Source organism: Bos taurus, chromosome 9 (assembly GCF_002263795.3).
Source record: "Bos taurus isolate L1 Dominette 01449 registration number 42190680 breed Hereford chromosome 9, ARS-UCD2.0, whole genome shotgun sequence".
In the NCBI taxonomy this organism is placed as follows: domain Eukaryota; kingdom Metazoa; phylum Chordata; class Mammalia; order Artiodactyla; family Bovidae; genus Bos; species Bos taurus.
Genome location: NC_037336.1, coordinates 87028935 through 87048978, shown reverse-complemented (window position 1 = coordinate 87048978; position 20044 = coordinate 87028935). Strand labels below are relative to the sequence as shown.

Here is a 20044-nt window from a genome sequence, read left to right as displayed (position 1 = left end):
CCATCCTACTTAGGATTTTTTTTTTTCAACCAATTTTACCATTTTCCCTTGGTGGTAAATTTTCCTTCTTTATCATGCATGTGTTCACCAAAGGAGCACTTTTGATTTCATTTAAGAACTTTTCCTTTGCATTCACAACTTGATTAACTGATGCAAATGGCCTGTCTTCTGACTTGTCCTGGCTTTGACCATGCCTCGGATTTAAAGTGAGAGCCGTGTGATTCTTCCTTTCACTAGGACACTTTGAGGCCACTGTAAAGTTATTTTTGGCCTAATTTCAGTATTGTGTGTCTCAGGGACTCAAGAGGTCTGAGGACACAGAGAGAGATGAGGGAAGGGAAGGTCAGTGGAGCAGTCAGAACACACAGCATTTATGGATTACGTTTGCCATCCAATGTGGGCACAGGTCCTGGCCCACAAAACAATTACAATAAGCATCAAAGATCATTGATCGCACAAAAGCAGGAACCAGATGGACGAATAGGAAGCCCTGAGTGCCCCCTTCCTATGAACACACCTAAAGTACAACTTCCCTGGACTTCCCTGGTGGCTCAGATGGTAAAGCATCTGCCTACAATGCCGGAATCCTGGGTTCAATCCCTGGGTCAGGAAGATCCTCTGGAGAAGGAAATGGCAAGCCACTCCAGTACTCTTGCCTGGAAAATCCCATGGACAGGGGAGCCTGTTAAGCTACAGTCTGTGGGGTCTCTAGAAGAGGCGAACACTACTGAGCGACTTGCCTTTGCTTTTTACTTTACTTTTAAAGTACAACTTCATACAAAACCACTCTCATGCTCTCTCTGTGAACATTCTCATGCTAATGTCTGGCAGAAACCCCCTCACAGACAAACCCAGAAATCATGTTTTACCAGCTCTAGAGGCATCCTCAGCCTTGTCAAGTGACACAGAAAATGAATCAGAACAGGGTGGGAGGCAGGTTCATGAGGGAGAGGCTATATATATACTTATGGCTGACTTACATTGTTGCACAGCAGAAACCAATACAACGTTGTAAAGCAGGTGTGTGTGTGTGTGTGTTAGTTGCTCAGTGGTGTCCGACTGTTTGTGACCACATGGACTGTAGCCCACCAGGCTCCTCTGTCCATGGAATTCTCCAGGTTATCTTCCAATTAAAAAAATTTTTTTTAATTAACCAGGAAAAGGGCTCCATATTGTGTGATAGCAGTTACTAGGCAAGCGCAGTGTTGAGTTCTGATAATTCCTCACCTCCAAAAGCCTGTGGGAAAGGACAGAAGTCCACACCAAGTCCAGCTTTATGGCCTGTTGACACTAAAGGGATTTAGCAAAATCAGGCTTGACTCAAACCAGACTCACTTTGGGAGGGGCTCACGTGGAGTGAGGTGGAGACAGCAGAACCCAAGGCATGAGCAACAGACAGACTGGAGTGAGAGCAGCACTAAACATGGCACAACCTAAGTCTCCATCAATGGATGAGTGTCGAGAAAAAGTTAGAGATATATATATTCACATAAGGATATCCATAAAACAGACGGAAATCTTCTCATTTGTGACAACACTGAATGACCTTGAAGGCACTTTGCTAAGTGAGATAAGCCAGAAAGACAAAGGCAAATATATTACCATACTTGTGTGGAACCAAAAATAACTTTTTAAAAAAGCCTCAAATATTATGAACAGAGTGATGATTGTCAGAGATGGGGCTTGGGGAGGATGGGAGGAAGGGGTGACGGCAGCAAAAGTACAAAATCCAGCTACAAAATAAATAGGTCCCGGGGATATAAGATATCAGTTCAGGTCAGTCAGGTCAGTTGCTCAGTCGGGTCTGACTCTTTGCCCCAACTCCGCCTCCCTGCCCCCCCACCCCCCCTCCCCCCCCGCCTCCCCCTCCCCCCCACCTCCTCCCCCTTTCTTCTGCTTCATTTCCACCTCCCATCTTTGCCCCACACTGCCCATCCCTCGCCACCAACTGCTCTCGACCTCTCCACTTCCTCTCGACCTCTCCACTTCTGTTCAGTGTCTCACACTCTTATCTTCACACACAAAAACCCACTTCCGTTGGTGTCCCCACTCCCACCTGTTGCACCCCCAGGAGTCCCTCCCCGTGAGCTTTGTAGACAGGAGGGGATTGAAGGGAATACAATTGCTCAGAGGCTGCAGGCTGACTGGAAACTGAAGGAGGGAATGCAGTTCAGCCCCTGGGCCTGGGGGAGGCATCAGTAGGTGACCCCAGCTGACACCTGTCCTCAGGCAGCTATTCTTGTGTGGCATTTCCAAGCAAAAAGAAAAAAAGATTGAAAGGAAGTGACATGGGGGTGTCAGTTTCTTTACTATCCCTGCCAATTTTGGCTCCCTTATAACTTCAGTTCCAGGTCAAGGCCAGGAATAAACCCATTAATTTATTCTAAAGTCCAGGCCAAGGAAAGGCGAGCCAGAGGAAGTCAGTCATTATGGCAACCGCTCCAACAACAGCCATCACCCCCTTGGCCCCATACTCCCCATCCATGTTTCTTCTCACAGCTCCCACCGTCACAGACCAGCCCCCTCACACTCCACACTGCCCTCCGTCACCCACACCACACCCTGACTCTCCAGCTCCACACACTCATACACCCCTCATACACTTCATGCTTCTCACTTATACTCCTTCCACCCTTGTGCACAGAAGCCCTCGAGAAATTTTCCATGTAGGTCTCCTCACACCCTCTCCCCACTTTGCACACCCCCATCCCCCACCACACACTCTTTCACACACAAGTGCCTGCTTGCTTGCCCTCCACACTCTCCACTCTCTGCCAAGACACATTGGGCTCCCCTCCCACAGGGACCCTGGCTTCCTCACACTGTCTGTACACACTGCTTCACACAAATTCCACACAGAAGGCTCCCATCTATGTCCACTGCCATCCAGAAACTTCCCCCTCACAGCCATTTCCCTTCACTGTCTCTCTCCTCTCTGGGTCCCCTAGGGCATCCCCCTCCGGGCCCTCTGCATATGCATACTGTCCACTCCCCTTCTGTCCCAGGCTCACCTGTCCACAGTCACACACACACACACACAACATCAAACACCCAACGTCCTGACATACTAATGAGTTGTAGTTGCTCCCCTCACACCCAACACACTCTCCCCAGTGGTCCCTCACTCTCTTCACACTTACCTTCCTCATCACAAATAAGTTTGTCACCACCATACACACACCTCTCTTCTGCCCTTCTCTCAGGCACAACCCCCTTTCTATCACACACACACACACACACACACACACACACACTCATACTCTGATGAGTCCTCCCCCAAGACAGGGGGCCCTGCTGCAGTCTCAAGCCCACACACAGCTCCGGGTGCTTCTGGGGAGAGGCTGGCTGCCAGGACTTGGGGCGGGGCGGGGAGAGGCGGGGTGAGAGGCTGGTGGCGGAGGGGGCGGGGGGGTCGGAGGCGGCTGGGGGGGGGGTCGGAGGCGGCGGGGTGGGGGGGGGGGTTGAGGCCGGGCGTGAGCCCTCTACCACGAGCTCTCTGCCTGCCCCTCTCCAGGCTGGGTCCCCCTCACTGTCCCCTAATCTCTCCCTCATCCTTTCTTCTCCCTTCACCTTCCTCCTCCCCTTCCTGCCTTTCCTCTTACCCCTCCCCCCATCCTAGATTTTCCCAGCTCTCCCCCAGGTCTGTCCAGCAGCTCAGGCAGGAAGTGAGGAATATGCACAGAGAGACCCATCCCCCCTCACCGGCCCCACCCTTAGATACCCACGGCCACATGTGTCCCGAACTCTTTCTAGCAGCAGCAGAAGCAGTTTCAGGGCAAACAGGGCTCAGGAGCCTGAGCCAAGTTCCTGGGAAACACTCCACCCCACCCACAGCATTGACTCCAGGAATTCTCTACTTCCAGAGTCTGCTACTCCTGGCATCCTCCCAGGCCCCATACAAGGACTTTATCTTGACAAGAGACCACCCTACAACTGACCGTATAATAATGTTTACTTCCCACGAGATGGTAGGTTGTTAACTGCGGAACTCAGTCAGGACCAAGTGTTTTCTGTCTCTTGAGTCACTTCCTCTTCACACGGCTGACCCCCTCCCCAATATGTGTTAGGGTTACTGTACTGGCATCAGCATGTTCCCTGGGGAAGTTCTCAGCCATCCATGTGGATGTGTCTACAGCACATCAGGGATTAAATGGAGACACCAGTGAGGATGAGGGAAGGGGAGGGAGGTTGTAAGGGAACCTAAAAAGGGCAGGGACAGGGAAGAAACTGACACCCCCTGTCAATTTCCTGTCAATCTTTTTTTCTTTTAGCTTGGAAATGCCACACAAGAATAGCTGCCTGGGGACAGGTGCCAGCTGGGGTCACCTGCCTTTACCCACTGATGCCTCTCCCAGGCCCAGGGGCTGAACTGCTTTCCCTCCCTCAGTTTCTAGTCAGAAAATAGTGGCTATTTGTGGTGGAGGTGCAGTACATTTGCAAAGAATTAGTATTTTTATTAATACCTGATGCTGGGAAAGATGGAGGGCAGAAACAGAAGGCATCCGAGGATGAGATGGCTGGATGGCACCATCGATGCAATGGACATGAACTTGGGCAAACTTCAGGAGACGGTGAGGGACAGGGAGGCCTGGCTGCAGTCCGTGGGGTCACAAAGAGTCAGTCATGACTGAGTGACTAAACAACAACAGTATTTTTATTGGTGGTTTGGCAGTAAAGAATCCGCCTACAATGCAGGAGACGTGTATGAGACACTGGTTCGATCCCTGGGTCAGGAAGATCCCCTGGAGAAGGAAATGTCAACCCACTGCAGTATTCTTGCTGGGAAATCCCGGGGACAGAGGAACCTGGCGGACTGTGGGCCTTTGGGTCACAAAGAGTCAGACACCACTTAGTGGCTAAACAACAACAAAATATTTTTATTAAACTGAAGACAAGAGCATCTGGGAACAACATCTGCTCAGAATAGAGGTAAAGACAAGGATTTTTTATCTTCTATTTCTTTTTCAACAATATCACACACTTCCACCATCCACTTTATGGTGGAGTCACAAACTTCACTGGGTCATCGCAGCAAGCCTCTCTCACCTGATTTCAATTTGGTCACAGTCATTATTATGAGGGCAGCAGGTACTATGGGCGAAGACAGGAGGGCAGGCAAGGGAGGGACCCCTGCCTGCTGGAGAGTTTGACCTCATTTAAGAATCAAGACTTTTTTTTCCTTTCTCTAGATTGGGCTGGTTGGCTCCTGTTATCTGACAGTTGATTCCATTCATTCCATCTTCTTAATTCTTTTACACCTGGAGGTCTTCACCTTTCTCTAAGCCCTTCTACCTAGGTTCTTAAGCCTGGACTCTTCCTACCATCTAGCTCACAGGTTTTTTCTCTCTCTGCTTCAACTCCACAACATGAGTGTGGACCCAGACTGCTTGGCCCCAAAGCATCCAATTCCAGGGACTCTTCACCAATGTCTGAAATTTCTGGGCCTGAGGAAACCAGGTATCCTTGCAAGGGTCATCTGCTGAGACCCTCAACAAGGAGACTGGACAGTCCTGATTCTTCCACAAGCCCCAGAGTAAAACTATTGCCCATACCTGCCGAGAAAAGTGCAGCGAAGAAGGAAGAGAAGGCTCCAGGTAAGAAACAGAAGATCGGAATCATGTTCACTCAGACCCAGGTGTCTGTGCTCAACGACAGACTTCAGAGGCAGGAATCAGCCTCCAGCAGATGCAAGAACTTTCCAATATCCTGAAACTTAGCTACAAATAGGTGAAGCCCTGATTCCAGAACCAGAAAAACAACTGACGGAGGAAAAGCGACTCTGACTCAGGGCTCAACAACCACAGAATTCCTGGGTTTCTATTTCTGGCATAGGACTGCTTGGTGACCTCTTCTGGAAACCTGCCTATACGGAGTGAACGGACCTAGGATGTCTCACCTGGGAGCAGCCAGAGCTGGAACAGTTGGTCTTGAAGCAACCACCCTAGAAAGACTCAGAGCTGGTATCCCCAAGCCTGGAAAAGCCAGACTTGGAACAATCAGTTCAACAAACATGTCAGGAATTGCCGGGGTCCAGCCCCGGTGGATCCAGGGAATTCGAAGCGGGGACGGCGTCGGCGAGGATCAGGAAACAATTGCTTAATTAAACGTTAATTAAGGATATAAAGAGTAATAGAATAAGGATAGCTCAGTAGGAAAATTCGGTGAGGAAAAGAGGCTGAAATAAGGATAGCTCAGTGAGGAAATTCAGTGGAGAAAAGAGGCTGAATAATTCAGCCAGAAGGTGAGAGAAAGAACGACATGGGGAGACCAAGTTTCGGTGAACAAGGCCCGCACTTTATTTTCCAAAGTAGTTTTTATACCTTAAGTTATGCATAGAGGATAATGGGGGAAGGGGTAGAGTCATGCAGTAAGCCAGGCTTTCTTCCTGCAAACTTATCATATGCAAAAATTTAGGTGATTTGCATCATCTTCTGGCCCAGAGGCCTGTTAACATTTTAACTTATGTTAAATGTTAACTCAGAAAACTTATTTTTCTCTAAAGGTGACTAGTCAGGTGCCACCCTCCAAAAGCATTAAAGTTGCATTCCTATAGAGCAAAGGTGTGGTGGGCTACAACAAGAAAAAGAATTAACTCAAGGGTCCCAGGTTGCAAACATTAAAGCTACTACTTACACCAATTACATTAATCAATACACTGCCAGGGACACAGCAGGTAAGGGATATGGAAACTTAGCAGCAAACCTTGGCCCAACAAGTGAAAATCCCTTCACCAATACAATTTCTAATCAATCTTTTAACTGCTCAAAGGAATCTGTGTTTAGACAATTTAGAACATCTCCTGCCTCTCACAGTTGGGAGGCTCTGAACGATCACATGTGGCCGGAAAAACCTGTTCAGGCAGGCTAGAGGACTTCCAAAGGAGTTTGTAGGTTGAAACACTATCACACCCAGGAACTTTATTAACTGGAGCTGTAAGTTAACTCTTTTTTTCAGAGAGAGGTAGTGGGGGACAGCCCCCCATAAAGTCAGAGGTGTAGGTGAGAGCACAAAGCAGAAAGTAGGCAGACTCTGGTTTTGGGGGGTAGATGCTCGAGAATTTCCAGGGGTACTCCTGAGGCTCGATCCCGCCTTTGCGTATGCCAAGCCTCCTTCCTCATGACCTTTGCCACGGGCAGAGCTCACTCCCAGCAAGGAATTCCTGCCACCCCAGATCCAGGGCCAGCAAAACTGTCCTGTCAGTGATTTGGAAGGCACTTTGGAGACTGCTGGAGAAAGCTATAATGTAACTTAGCAAACTGCTAAGCATTTGAGTTCCCAGCAGCAAATCATGGATTTATCCCCAAATTACTCTAAAATGCAGAGTCAGGATTCTTATAGATAGCTCTATTATTCTATCTTTAATATGAGCAGTGACTGTATTCTCTAGATTTTATTTTTTTAGAATTTTGTGTCTTTCTACCTTGGAGCTTCCCAGGTGACTCAGTGGTAAAGGACCCATCTGCCAGTGCAGGAGACACCAGTTCAAGCCCTGGGTTGGGAAGATCCCCTGAAGAAAGAAATGGCAACCCAGTCCAGTATTCTTGCCTGGAAAATCCCATGGACAGAGGAGCCTGGCAGACTACAGGCCACGCAGTCACAAAAGAGTTGGACAGGACTTAATAATTAACATACACAAGAGACAACTCTACACATGGGCATCACCAGATGGTCAATACCCAAATCAGATTGATTCTATTCTTTGCAGCTGAAGATGGAGAAGCTCTATACAGTCAGCAAAAACAATACCAGGAGCTGATTGTGGCTCAGATCATGAACTTCTTACTGCAAAATTCAGACTGAAACTCCAGAAAGTAGGAAAAACCACTAGACCATTCAGGTATGATCTAAATCAAATCCCTTATGATCATACAGTGGAAATGACAAATAGATTCAAGGGATTAGATCTGATAGACAGAGTGCCTGAAGAACTATGGATGGAAGTTCGTGACATTGTACAGGAGGCAGGGATCAAAACCATCCCCAAGAAGAAGAAATCCAAAAAGGCAAAATGGTTGTCTGAGGAGGACTTACAAATACCTGAGAAAAGAAATGAAAGGCAAAGAAGAAAAGAAAAGATATACCCACCTGAATGCAGAGTTCCAAAAAATAGCAAGGAGAGATAAGAAAGCCTTTGTAAGTGACCAATGCAAAGAAATAGAGGAAAATAATAGAATGGGAAAGACTAGAGATCTCTTCAAGAAAATTAGGGATACCAAGGAAATATTTCATGTAAAGATGGGCACAATAAAGTACAGAAATGGTATGGTCCTAACAGAAGCAGAAGATATTAGGAAGAGGTGGCAAGAATACACAGAAGAACTATACAAAGAAGATTTTCATGACCCAGATAACCACAATGGTGTGATCACTCACCTAGAGCCAGACATCTGGAATGTGAAGTCAAGTGGGCCTTAGGAAGCATTTCTACAAACAAAGTTAGTGGAGGTGACAGAATTCCAGATGAGCGATTTCAAATCTAAAAGATGATGTTGTCAAAGTCCATTCAGTTCAGTCCAGTCACGCAGTCATGTCCAACTCTTTGCAACCCCATGGACCACAGCACGCCAGGCCTCCCTGTCCATCACCAGCTCCCGGAGTTCACTCAAACTCATGTCCATTGAGTTGGTGATGACATTCAACCATCTCCTCCTCTGTCATCCCCTTCTCCTCCTGCCTTCAATCTTTCCAAGCACCATCAGGGTCTTTTCCGGTGAGTCAGCTCTTTGCATCAGGTGGCCAAATTATTGGAGTTGTCAAAGTACTGAACTCAATATGCTAGCAAATTTGGAAAACTCAGCCATGGCCACAGGATTGGAAAAGGTCAGTTTTCATTCCAATCCCAAAGAAAGGCAATGCCAAAGAATGTTCAAAGTACCGCACAATTGCACTCATTTCACACGCTAGCAAAGTAATGCTCAAAATTCTGCAAGCCAGGCTTCAGTGGTATGTGAACTGTGAACTCCCAGATGTTCAAACTGGATTTAGAAAAGGCAGAGGAACCACAGATTAAATTGCCAACATCTGCTGGATCATAGAAAAATGAAGAAAATTCCAGAAAAACATCTACTTCTGCTTCATTGACTATGCCAAAGCCTTTGACTGTGTAGATCACAACAAACTGTGGAAAATTTTTAAACAGATGGGAATACCAAACCACTTGACCTGCCTCCTAAGAAATCTGTATGTAGGTCAAGAAGAAACAGAACCAGACATGGAACAATAGACTGGTTCCAAATTGGGAAAGGAGTACGTCAAGGATGTATATTGTCACCCTACTTATTTAACTTACATGCAGAGAACATCACGCAAAATGCTGGGCTCAGTGAAGCACAAGCTGGAATCAAGATTGCCAGGAGAAATAACAATAACCTCAGATATGCAGATGACACCACCCTTATGGCAGAAAGTGAAGAAGAACTAAAAAGCCTCTTGATGAAAGTGAAAGATGAGAGTGAAAAAGCTGTCTTAAAACTAAGCATTCAGAACATGAAGATCATGGCATCTGGTCCCATCACTTCATGGCAAATAGATGGGGAAACAATGGAAACAGTGTCAGACTTTATTTTTCTGGGCTCCAAAATCACTGCAGATGGTGATTGCATCCATGAAGTTAAAAGACTCTTGCTCCTTGGAAGAAAAGCTATAACCAACCTAAACAACATATTATAACACAGAGACATTACTTTGCCAATAAAGGTCCATCTAGTCAAAGCTATGGTTTTTCCAGTAGTCATGTATGGATGTAAGAGTTCGACCATAAAGAAAGCTGAGCATGGAAGAATTGATGCTTTTGAACTGTGGTGTTGGAGAAGACTCTTGAGAGTCCCTTGGACTGCAAGGAGATCAAACCACTCAATCCTGAAGGAAATCAGTCCTGAATATTCATTGGAAGGACTGATGGTGAAGCTGAAGCTCCAGTACTTTGTCCACCTAATTCAAAGAACTGATTCATTGGAGAAGACCCTGGTGCTGGGAAAGATTGAAGGCAGGAGGAGAAGGGGATGACAGAGGATGAGATGATTGGATGGCTTCACCAACTCAGTAGACATGAGTTTGAGCAAGCTCTGGGAGTTGGTGATGGACAGGGAAGCCTGGTGTGCTGCAGTCCATGGGGTCGCGAAGAGTCGGACACGACTGAGTGACTGAACTGAACTGAAGCAGCAAGGAAACAACAACAACCTCTCTACCTTGTGTGCCAATTGTGTCGATGCCTTTTGTATCAATTTGGGAGGGGTGGGAATTGTGGGGAGGGTATGACTGGAGTCCAATCAAAGGGATTTCAGAAGCTTTCAGACATGATAAAAAGTGTCTGGCTATGGATAGCTAAATTATAACACTGTCCTTTGGGTATCTCTAGGATCCTAGAATCTAACCTCAAGAATAGGGAGCAAAAGAACAAAGATGTGTGGCAAAGGATTGTTCATATTTTCGGAGAGTGAGAGGCTTTCCTTGTTAAGACAAAGGGTTAAGCTGCCATGTGCTCCACTGATGTTTCCTCTCTCCTGCTTGGCTATTTTACTACAACCTCTTATTTGTTCATTACTAATATTTATAGAAAGAAGTTTTGTATTTTGCCACATCATAATAGACGTTTGACTAAAGAGAAAGTCAGGGATTTTTAATCTGTGCCAAGACCTAAATTCAAAGCAATATTCATTTTGACTGGCAGATACATGGATTTTGTGCCCAGCATCATGTTTAATGAAGCAGATAATCAAAACAGGAAGCACTGATTGATTGTACCCCATGAAATCACTGAGCCAGCACTGTTTAGTCTTGTAATTCAAGCAGATTGGAGTGTGACTTTAAAAAAATCAGAATATCGTTGCTACCACCTGGCTTTCCATTTATACTTTAGATGCATGAGTAAAAGGAAAAATTCTTAGAAGAGATTAGATTTTTTTAAAAGATAACATGTCTGATATTTACAAAATTCTTGGCTCTAAACAACCACATGTGATGAATTGACAATGAATTTGAGGAAATAACTAAATGGTGAACCACAGCCTGAAAACTTTTGGGAAAATATCTATATAAAGTGGTAAAACCCAGGAAACTCCAAATTTAGCTCTCTGGTACTGAGCTGCGCCCTGTTACCATTTTCTACAACCTTGTCATTGCTTTGGGTTAAGTTCAGCTGTGAGACATGGGAAGAGGCAAGGGACAGCTAATTTAGGAAGATTTGTTAGTGGCAGAAAGGACAAGAGCACCCTGTCTAAAGTATCATGCTAGATGTGCTGTGTGCTGTGATCAGCCATGTCTGACTCTTTCGACCCCGTGGACTGTAGCCCACCAGGCTCCTTTGTCCTTGGGATTCTCCAGGCAAGAATACTGGAGTAGGTTGCCATTTCCTTCTCCAGGGTTATGCTAGATACTGGAGAAGAAAGAAACAAGTAAGAGAAGGGAGAAAGGTGGGGGAAATAGAAAATAAAGCCAAAGAGAGATAGATTTCTGATATTCATCACTTGATTTGCTTTTGGAAATTAGTCATTTACAGAAATGCCATTTGTCTCTGATGTCTGTCCCCAGTCGGTATCAAAAGGTAAAAAACTAAGGCAGAGGATAGTAAAAATCTGCAACCACCAAGGAATCAAAGGAAGTCTTTAAAACTGTAATGTCTTTTTTCTAAAAGACTGGAAATTTTGATTGCAAAATTAAGAGAATCTTATTTTTAAACCTAGTTTAAACAATAGAGAAATACATAATGAAGTGAGTATATTAAATAATGAGCAATTTAGTATATATTCCTACAAGTGTTCCAATATATGTAATACAGGTGGTATTTATATGTCCATTTTAATGGAATATTAATACATTGTAACAGGATTATACCTACATTCTCTTCTGAAAGCCTTTTATCCACTCGACATTACATTTTTCAGTCTCTTTGCACGTCAAAATTTAGAGACAACTACATTCAAGAATATTCCAATTCCCTATTTTCCTTATTAAATGTATTAGCCAAGATTGAGATGGTTTCTTCCTCAAATATTCTCTGTCAAAACATTTCTGATAATGAAGAAAAGAGTGAAATTCAGGTAGTTGAACCAGGGAAAGATCAAGTTTTGGTTCTTTCTAACATCTCAATAAACTGTGGAAAATTCTGAAAGAGATGGGAATACCAGACCACCTGATCTGCCTCTTGAGAAACCTGTATGCAGGTCAGGAAGCAACAGTTAGAATTGGACATGGAACAACAGACTGGTTCCAAATAGGAAAAGGAGTCCGTCAAGAATGTATATTGTCACCCTGCTTATTTAACTTACATGCAGAGTACATCATGCAAAATGCTGGGCTCAGTGAAGCACAAGCTGGAATCAAGATTGCTGGGAGAAATAACAATAACCTCAGATATGCAGATGACACTACCCTTATGGCAGAAAGTGAAGAAGCACAAAAGAACCTCTTGATGAAAGTGAAAGAGGAAAGTGAAAAAGTTGGCTTAAAGCTCAACATTCAGAAAACTAAGATCATGGCATCTAGCCCCATCACTTCATGGCAAATAGATGGGGAAACAGTGGAAACACTGTCAGACTTTATTTTTCTGGGCTCCAAAATCACTGCAGATGGTGATTGCAGCCATGAAATTAAAAGACGCTTACTCCTTGGAAGGAAAGTTATGATGAACCTAGACAGCATATTGAAAAGCAGAGACATTACTTTGTCAACAAAGGTCCGTCTAGTCAAAGATATGGTTTTTCCATTGGTCATGTATAGATTTGAGAGTTGGACTATAAAGAAAGCTGAGCACCGAAGAATGGATGCTTTTGAACTGTGGTATTGGAGAAGACTCTTGAGAGTCCCTTGGACTGCAAGGAGATCCAACCAGTCCATCCTAAAGGAAATCAGTCCTGGGTGTTCATTGGAAGGACTAATGTTGAAGCTGAAACTCCAATACTTTGGTCACCTTATGCAAAGAGCTGACTCATTTGAAAAGACCCTGATGCTGGAAAGATTGAGGGCAGGAGGAGAAAGGGACGACAGAGGATGAGATGGTTAGATGGCATCACCAACTCAATGGACATGGGTTTGGGTGGACTCCAGGAGTTGGTGATGGACAGGAAGGCCTGGTGTGCTGCGGTTCATGGGATTGCAAAGAGTCGGACACAACTGAGCGACTGAACTGAACTGAGGACATTCTGCTAAGTGAAATAAGACAGTCACAAAAAGACAAATACTGTGTTATTCCACATATACAAGATTCTTAGAGTAGACAAAATAATAGGACAGAAAGCAGAATAGTGGTTTTCATGGGTCAAGGAGAAGGTGAAATGGGGAGTTAATGTTTGATGGGTACAGAGTTACAGGTTTGCAGTGATAAGGTCTATGGAGGAAGATGGTGGTGATGAATACACAACAATGTGAATGCATTTAATATCACTGGACTGTACACTTAAAAATATTTAATAGCTAAGATGGGATTTCCCTGTTGGTACAGTGGATAAGAATCCACCTGCAAATGCAGGGGACATGGGTTCAGTCCCCAGTCCAGGAAGATTCAATGTGCCGTGGAGCAACTAAGCCCATGCACCACAACTGTTGAGTCTGCGGGCCACAACTACTGAAGCTGGCATGCTTTAGAGCCCTCACGTGGCAACTACTGAAGCCTGTGTGGCTAGAGCCTGTTCTCCACAACAAAAGAAGCCACTTCAATGAGAAGCCCGTAGCCCATGCACTTCAACAAATGTTCACCACATCTAGAGAAAGCTGGTGTGCAGCAACCAAGACTCCGCATAGCCAAAAATAAATTAATTCATTAACTTAAAAAATTAGCTAAGATGGTAGATTCTGCTATATGTATTTTATCACACACACAAAACAGTTAAGGGTGCACAATTCTGGCTGATCACTGGTCCTACATTCCTGGAAGCAGGCCTCAACGCTGACCCTTCCTGCACCTGATTTCTGCTCTGAGTCAACTGGTTTACAGCAGGAGCAGCTGGAGAGGGAGGCCATACCTGGGTGATGATGACGTGGGTGTTTGCTGCTGAGCTGGGCTGGTAGGGTAGGGAAGGATGGGGACAGCTCTGAGTGCCAACAACGAGGATCTGAAAACGTGGACCTGGGACATTGCCTAAAGCTGAAGACCCCTCATCCTGGCCTGGATTGCCCAATAGGTCGCCCTGCTCTTCAGAGCCTGAGAAAGGGTAGAAGCTTGTGTACTGACACTTTACCAGAACTCCCCAAAACTTTTGGCAGGGACTGGAATTAACTCTTGATGGAATGGAAGAGAGAGATGGTACAAGCCAGTGAATAGAGAGGTGATGGGAAAACAACCCTCTCCACAGAGAGGTGAAGAGTCCAACTCTGGGCTGAAAACCTGTGTGACTTTTCTGGCCAGCCTCACGTGGAGAGCTGCCCTCCTCAACCCCAGACTGCTGACAGCTGGGCACTGCAGTCTCTCTCAGGGCCCAGACCTGAGAGATGTTCACACTCCTTGCACTTTCTTCCTTCCTAGTCTCGGTTTCTGAGGCCCTGGGCCAAGGTTCTCTTGTGATACCTCTGCTAAGGCCTGCATAAGAGAAGAGAATGGAGAAAGCTTGAAGACCCCGTCCCCACTCAGACTCAGGCCCAGGTCTCTTTACACTGAGTTCTTCCCCTACCCCCACCTCAGGGTCCATAAAGCTGCTGGAGCCTTTTGCTCTGGGCTCTCTGATCAGGGAGGCAGGCCCTATGCAGGCCATTCCACTGGGGAAAAGTGAATGAGAGCTGTACTTCCTCTGGGTTCAGACGCTGGCCTGTGTTTTCACAGTAAGGGTGTTAACTTAGTCTCTCAGCTCAGCTGAGCTCCTAATAAGTAGTGGTGGGGTGTGGTCACGGATCAGGAGAGCCTGGGGACTGAGTTAATCTTGATCAGACCCATGTTGCCTCAGCTTTGAAGATGCCAACAGGAGACATCAAGTAGGTGGTGTGAGTCACTGTGTGGATTGCCTCAGCTTCAAAACAACAACAGGAAGCAACATGCAGCCTGGTATGAGCCATGTGCGCCCCAATAGCTGAGGGTTTTCCTTGCAGTCACTGCTCTCTCCCTCACCCTCACCCTGGACCAAGAGGAAGTACACACCCCAAGCCCATGACAGAGAGCGCCATCAGCCAGGCAAGCTGGGTGTGCGGCCAGGCTGCCGTTGGGCTGTCATAGCTGCTCCGCTGGGCTCACCCAGAGCTCCCGGAGTGTCCAGAGAGATTTCTCCCTAAACTACCCCCAACTTCACTCTCTCTCTGCGGACGCTCCTCCACACTCATCTGCAGTGGTGACTCCACTTCCTACTGTATTAAGTGTCATGTTGTCTTACAGAGGTGCAAAGCACAGACGTGAAACAAAACTCAAGCCACAGTCAGAGTTGCCCACCTCTCCCCTCATGACTCCTTTCTGACTGGTGAGCTGGGTGAGTGGGCAGCCTCACTTCACCTCAGTTTCTTCCTCAGTTGCTCAGAGAGAGAAGCAGGACCACTCTCACCAAGGAGTGAGGAAAAAGTGAGGTCACATTTGCCAAGCCCTGGGTGCCCAAGAGCGGGCTTCCCTGATAGCTCAGTTGGTAGAGAATCTGCCTGCAATGCAGGAGATCCCGGTTCAATTCCTGGGTCAGGAAGATCCACTGGAGAAGAGATAGGCTACCCACTCCAGTATTCTCGGGCTTCCCTTGTGGCTCAGCTGGTGAAGAATCTGCCTGCAGTGCAGGAGACCTGGGTTCAATCCCTGGGTTGCCAAGATCCATGAGAAGGGAAAGACTACCCACTCCAGTATTCTGGCCCGGAGAATTCCATGGACTGTATAGTCCACGGGGTTGCAAAGAGTCGGACACGACTTTCGCTTTCATTCGGTGCCCAAGAGATGATCAACAAATATCAGCTCTCCTCATTGACTGAAGAAGCTTCAGTTATTTTTAAACTCTCCAGGATCCCCCAGAGAGAAGCCCTCTACTCCCTTCTGACTGCTGCTGCTGCTGCTGCTAAGTCGCTCAGTCGTGTCCGATTCTGTGCGACCCCAGAGATGGCAGCCCACCAGGCTCCGCCGTCCCTGGGATTCTCCAGGCAAGAACACTGGAGTGGGTTGCCATTTCCTTCTCCAATGCATGAAAGTGAAAAGTGAAAGGGAAGTCGCTCAGTTGTGTCCGACTCTTAGCGACCCCATGGACTGCAGCCCACTAGACTTCTCCATCCATGGGATTTTCCAGGCAAGAGTACTGGAGAACCCCAAATCTCTCCCTTTGCAGAAATGCTGACTTCCTTTTCTTAAGAAATTTTTTTCTTTATTCACCTCGGCCCTTTTTCTTCTTGATGGACTCAAAATACTTTATTATAAATATCATATTTAAAAATATTTAATATGCACATGGTAACACAAACACTGTGCTAAAGTAGCTTATATTTTATTTTTAATTTAAAAATGTTATTGAAGTATAGTTGATATATAATCTTTTGTTAGTTTCAGGTATACAGCAAAATGATTCAGTTATAGATTATACATACGTATATATACCATATAGATTATTACAAAATATCAGGTATAGGTCCCTGTGCTATGTAGTAAGTCCTTGTTTATCTATTTTATATATAGCAGTGTGTATATGCAGTAGCTTATATTTTAAATGCAAACTCTGAGCTCCACGTAACGGAGACATGGAATTTTTTTTTCTTCTTTTGGTTGTGCCTTGTGGTTTGTAGGATCTCAGTTACCTAACCACGGTTTGAACCCGAGCCATCGCAGTGAAAGCCTGGGATCCTAACAACTATGTCAGCCAGAAACTCTGGAAATACACATGCACACACACACACACACACACACATATATATACTTTTTAGCTAAACTCAGATTTAATAAATTAATAAATTATTTACTCGAAAAAAGAATAAGTTGATGACAAATTCACACTCAAGTACTTTTGACCATTGAGGAAAGTAGCCTATCATTTGAAACCTTAGCAGCAAACATAGCATATACATAGGTTACACACATTTTGCTATTTGTTAAATACATTGGCATATAGATGAAATATATTTACATCCTTCAGTAAGCTGTAAGAGCACAAAACTAGAGAACAAATCTTTCCTATATTCAACTTATTTGGCCTGAAAATAATATACTTTCCAGCTTTCAACATATATTCTAATTTCTTACCTTGCCTTAGAAAGTAAATTTACACAGTTCAACCTGTATTATTTCCATGTTAAATACTAGTTGCATGCATTTATTAAACAGGAGCATCCTTATGAGGGGATTTATGAATTCGTTCTGGGACAGAAAATGAGAACCAGATAGTGATTTCATCACCTTAAACGGAATTCCTTAGCATCCCCTCATGATAACGTATGGCAAATCTTTAACCATAAAGTACATTCTGGGCCTTGTGTAGTTCAAAGTGCTAGGGCAAAATCATACCATTCTCACTATCTTTGAAAATAAACAGAATTCTTATACTTATCTTAGATCTTGTTTGAACATCCCATTCAATTGATTGGAATTTTTTAAAATGCTGCATTACAAATGTAATACCAAATGAAGAAAACAAGTTAAGTCTTATTCAAAGCAATTATCAGTCTAATAGCATCAGTAAAAAAAAACAAAACAAAATGGTACTTTTAGTCAAGGCATGAAATAGACATAAAATCTAGCTATTTTCCTATTATTCTTTGAGCACTTTTAAGTTGGAAAATACATTATAAAAACTGAGAATAAGAGAAAGATTAATACCACAGTTATAACCACTGGGACACAAGAATCATTAAATGATAGGATTGAGTACTTCTCTCGTGGCACAGTGGTTAAAATCCACCTGCCAATGCAGGGGACATGGGTTTGATCCCTGGTCCAGGAAGATCCCACATGCAGTGGGATAACTAAACCTGTATGCCACAACTACCGAAGCCCTGGCTCCTAGATCCCATGCTCTGCAACAAGATAAATCACCACAGTGAGAAGCCAGCACACAACTGGAGGGTAGCCACTGCTTCTCACAACTAAAGAAGCTGGCACGCAACAGTAACGATCCTGTGTAGCCATAAATAGACAAATGACATTTTTTTAAGGGATGATTTTTTTTAATTTGGGATTTTTTATTTTATTTTTTATTTATTTATTTATTTTTAATTGGAGGCTAATTACTTTACAATATTGTAGTGGTTTTTGCCATACATTGACATTAATCAGCCATGGGTGTACATGTGTTCCCCATCCTGACCCTCCCTCCCACCTCCTTCCCCATCCCATCCCTCAGGGTCATCCCAGTGCACCAGGCCTGAGCACCCTATCTCATGCATCAAACCTGGACTGGCGATCTATTTCATATATGATAATATACATGTTTCAATGCTATTCTCTCAAATCATCCCACCCTCACCTTCTCCCATGGAGTCCAAAACTCTGTTCTTTACATCTGTGTCTCTTTTACTGTCTCACATATAGGGTCATTGTTACCATATTTCTAAATTTCATATATATGCATTAATATACTGTATTGGTGTTTTTCTTTCTGACTTACTTCGCTGATAATAGGCTCCAGTTTCATCCACCTCATTAGAACTGATTCAAATGCATTCTTTTTAATAGCTGAGTAATATTCCATTGTGTATATGTACCACAACTTTCTTATCCATTCGTCTGCTGATGGATATCTAGGTTGCTTCCACGTCCTGGCTATTGTAAACAGTGCTGCGATGAACATTATTTACATACATACATACATACAAGAGTTAGGGCTCATTAAAATTATTCCCTTGATAAAAATAGGGGTACCTACAAATCAGTCTTTCTTTCCATTGTGGTTTTCAAATATACCTATTTTCCCACCCTGAATAGAAAAACAAACAATATAGGTTATAGCATGCAATTTTTCCTTTAAAAAAGGAAGGAGAGTAGGTATATTTTTAACAAATAAGATTTCACTGTACATACACTGCTGCCTCTGTGTGTCACTTAATGATGTACTTGGGAGATACAAGTGCAGAGTATTCCAAAGCATGTTTCTACCAAAATTTATTTAAGTATCTCTCACTTGGGTATATTCAGGGTGTTTCCAGCTATTCCTTTCACCAAAAAAAAATCCTGCAATAACCATCTGTACAAACATCTTTCCAAACTTATATGAATATATTTGCAGAATAAATTCCTGGAGTTAGGATTACTGGGAAGATGAGAATATTTTTAATTTCAGCAATTTCAAAAATTTTTCAAAATTGACCAAATATTATAAAATGTGAGTCCTCAGTTTGGCAGGGTATGGAGGACCTTTAGTTAGCAGGAGTAAAGCCTTTTACTTTACTGGAGGATATTTTGGCAAAGTGTATGAAAAAAACCTCTAAAATGTCCAAGCCTAACCTACAGACTATGAGGTAATAAATAGTCTCTTATTTTGAGCCACTACATTTTGTGCTAATTTATTACAATAGCAATAGAAAACTAGATAGACACTATCAAAACTGCTCAGACAACACAACTGGACGAAAGCCAATCTAACTTTTCAAAAGATAGATTTTGCAAAACTTGTACCTAAAAACAACGCTGGATTACAAAAAATTGTACAAAGAGCTTTTATGGGCCTATTGGAGAACTCACAGGAAAACGGTGCTCATCAGGACGGTAAGTCGCTTGCTAAGGACTTGTACCCATCTGTTTAACTTGGTGTTGTAAACTGGGAGATACCCTGGTGGCTCAGACGGTAAAGTGTCTGTCTGCAATGTGGGAGACCTGGGTTCGAGCCCTGGGTGGGGAAGATCCTCTGGAGAAGAAAATGGCATCCCACTCCAGTACTCTTGCCTGGAAAATTCCATGGACAGAGGAGCCTGGTAGGCTACAGTCTGTGAGATCCCAGAGAGTTGGACACAACTGAGCAAAATCACTTTATGCAAATACAATGCACTGCAATTCCAAGTTACTTGACAAGCTCTCATGATATGTTTGCAGAAAAGATGGAGAAATTTGGCTGAGCAAGAGCACCTGGGTGGATGAGTAACCTAATAGTCATAGCCAAAGGGTTCAAATTAGTGAATCCATGTTAACCTTGAGGTAGGTCTTAGTGGAGTACCTCAAGCCTTCCTCCTTGGCTTT

The 20044-nt window shown here is 44.3% G+C and overlaps 1 pseudogene; it reads left to right on the top strand.

Moving 5' to 3' along the window:
* Positions 1-5193: 5193 nt before the first annotated feature.
* LOC112448106 (homeobox protein NANOG-like) lies at positions 5194-6495 on the top strand (annotated as a pseudogene).
* Positions 6496-20044: the final 13549 nt, after the last annotated feature.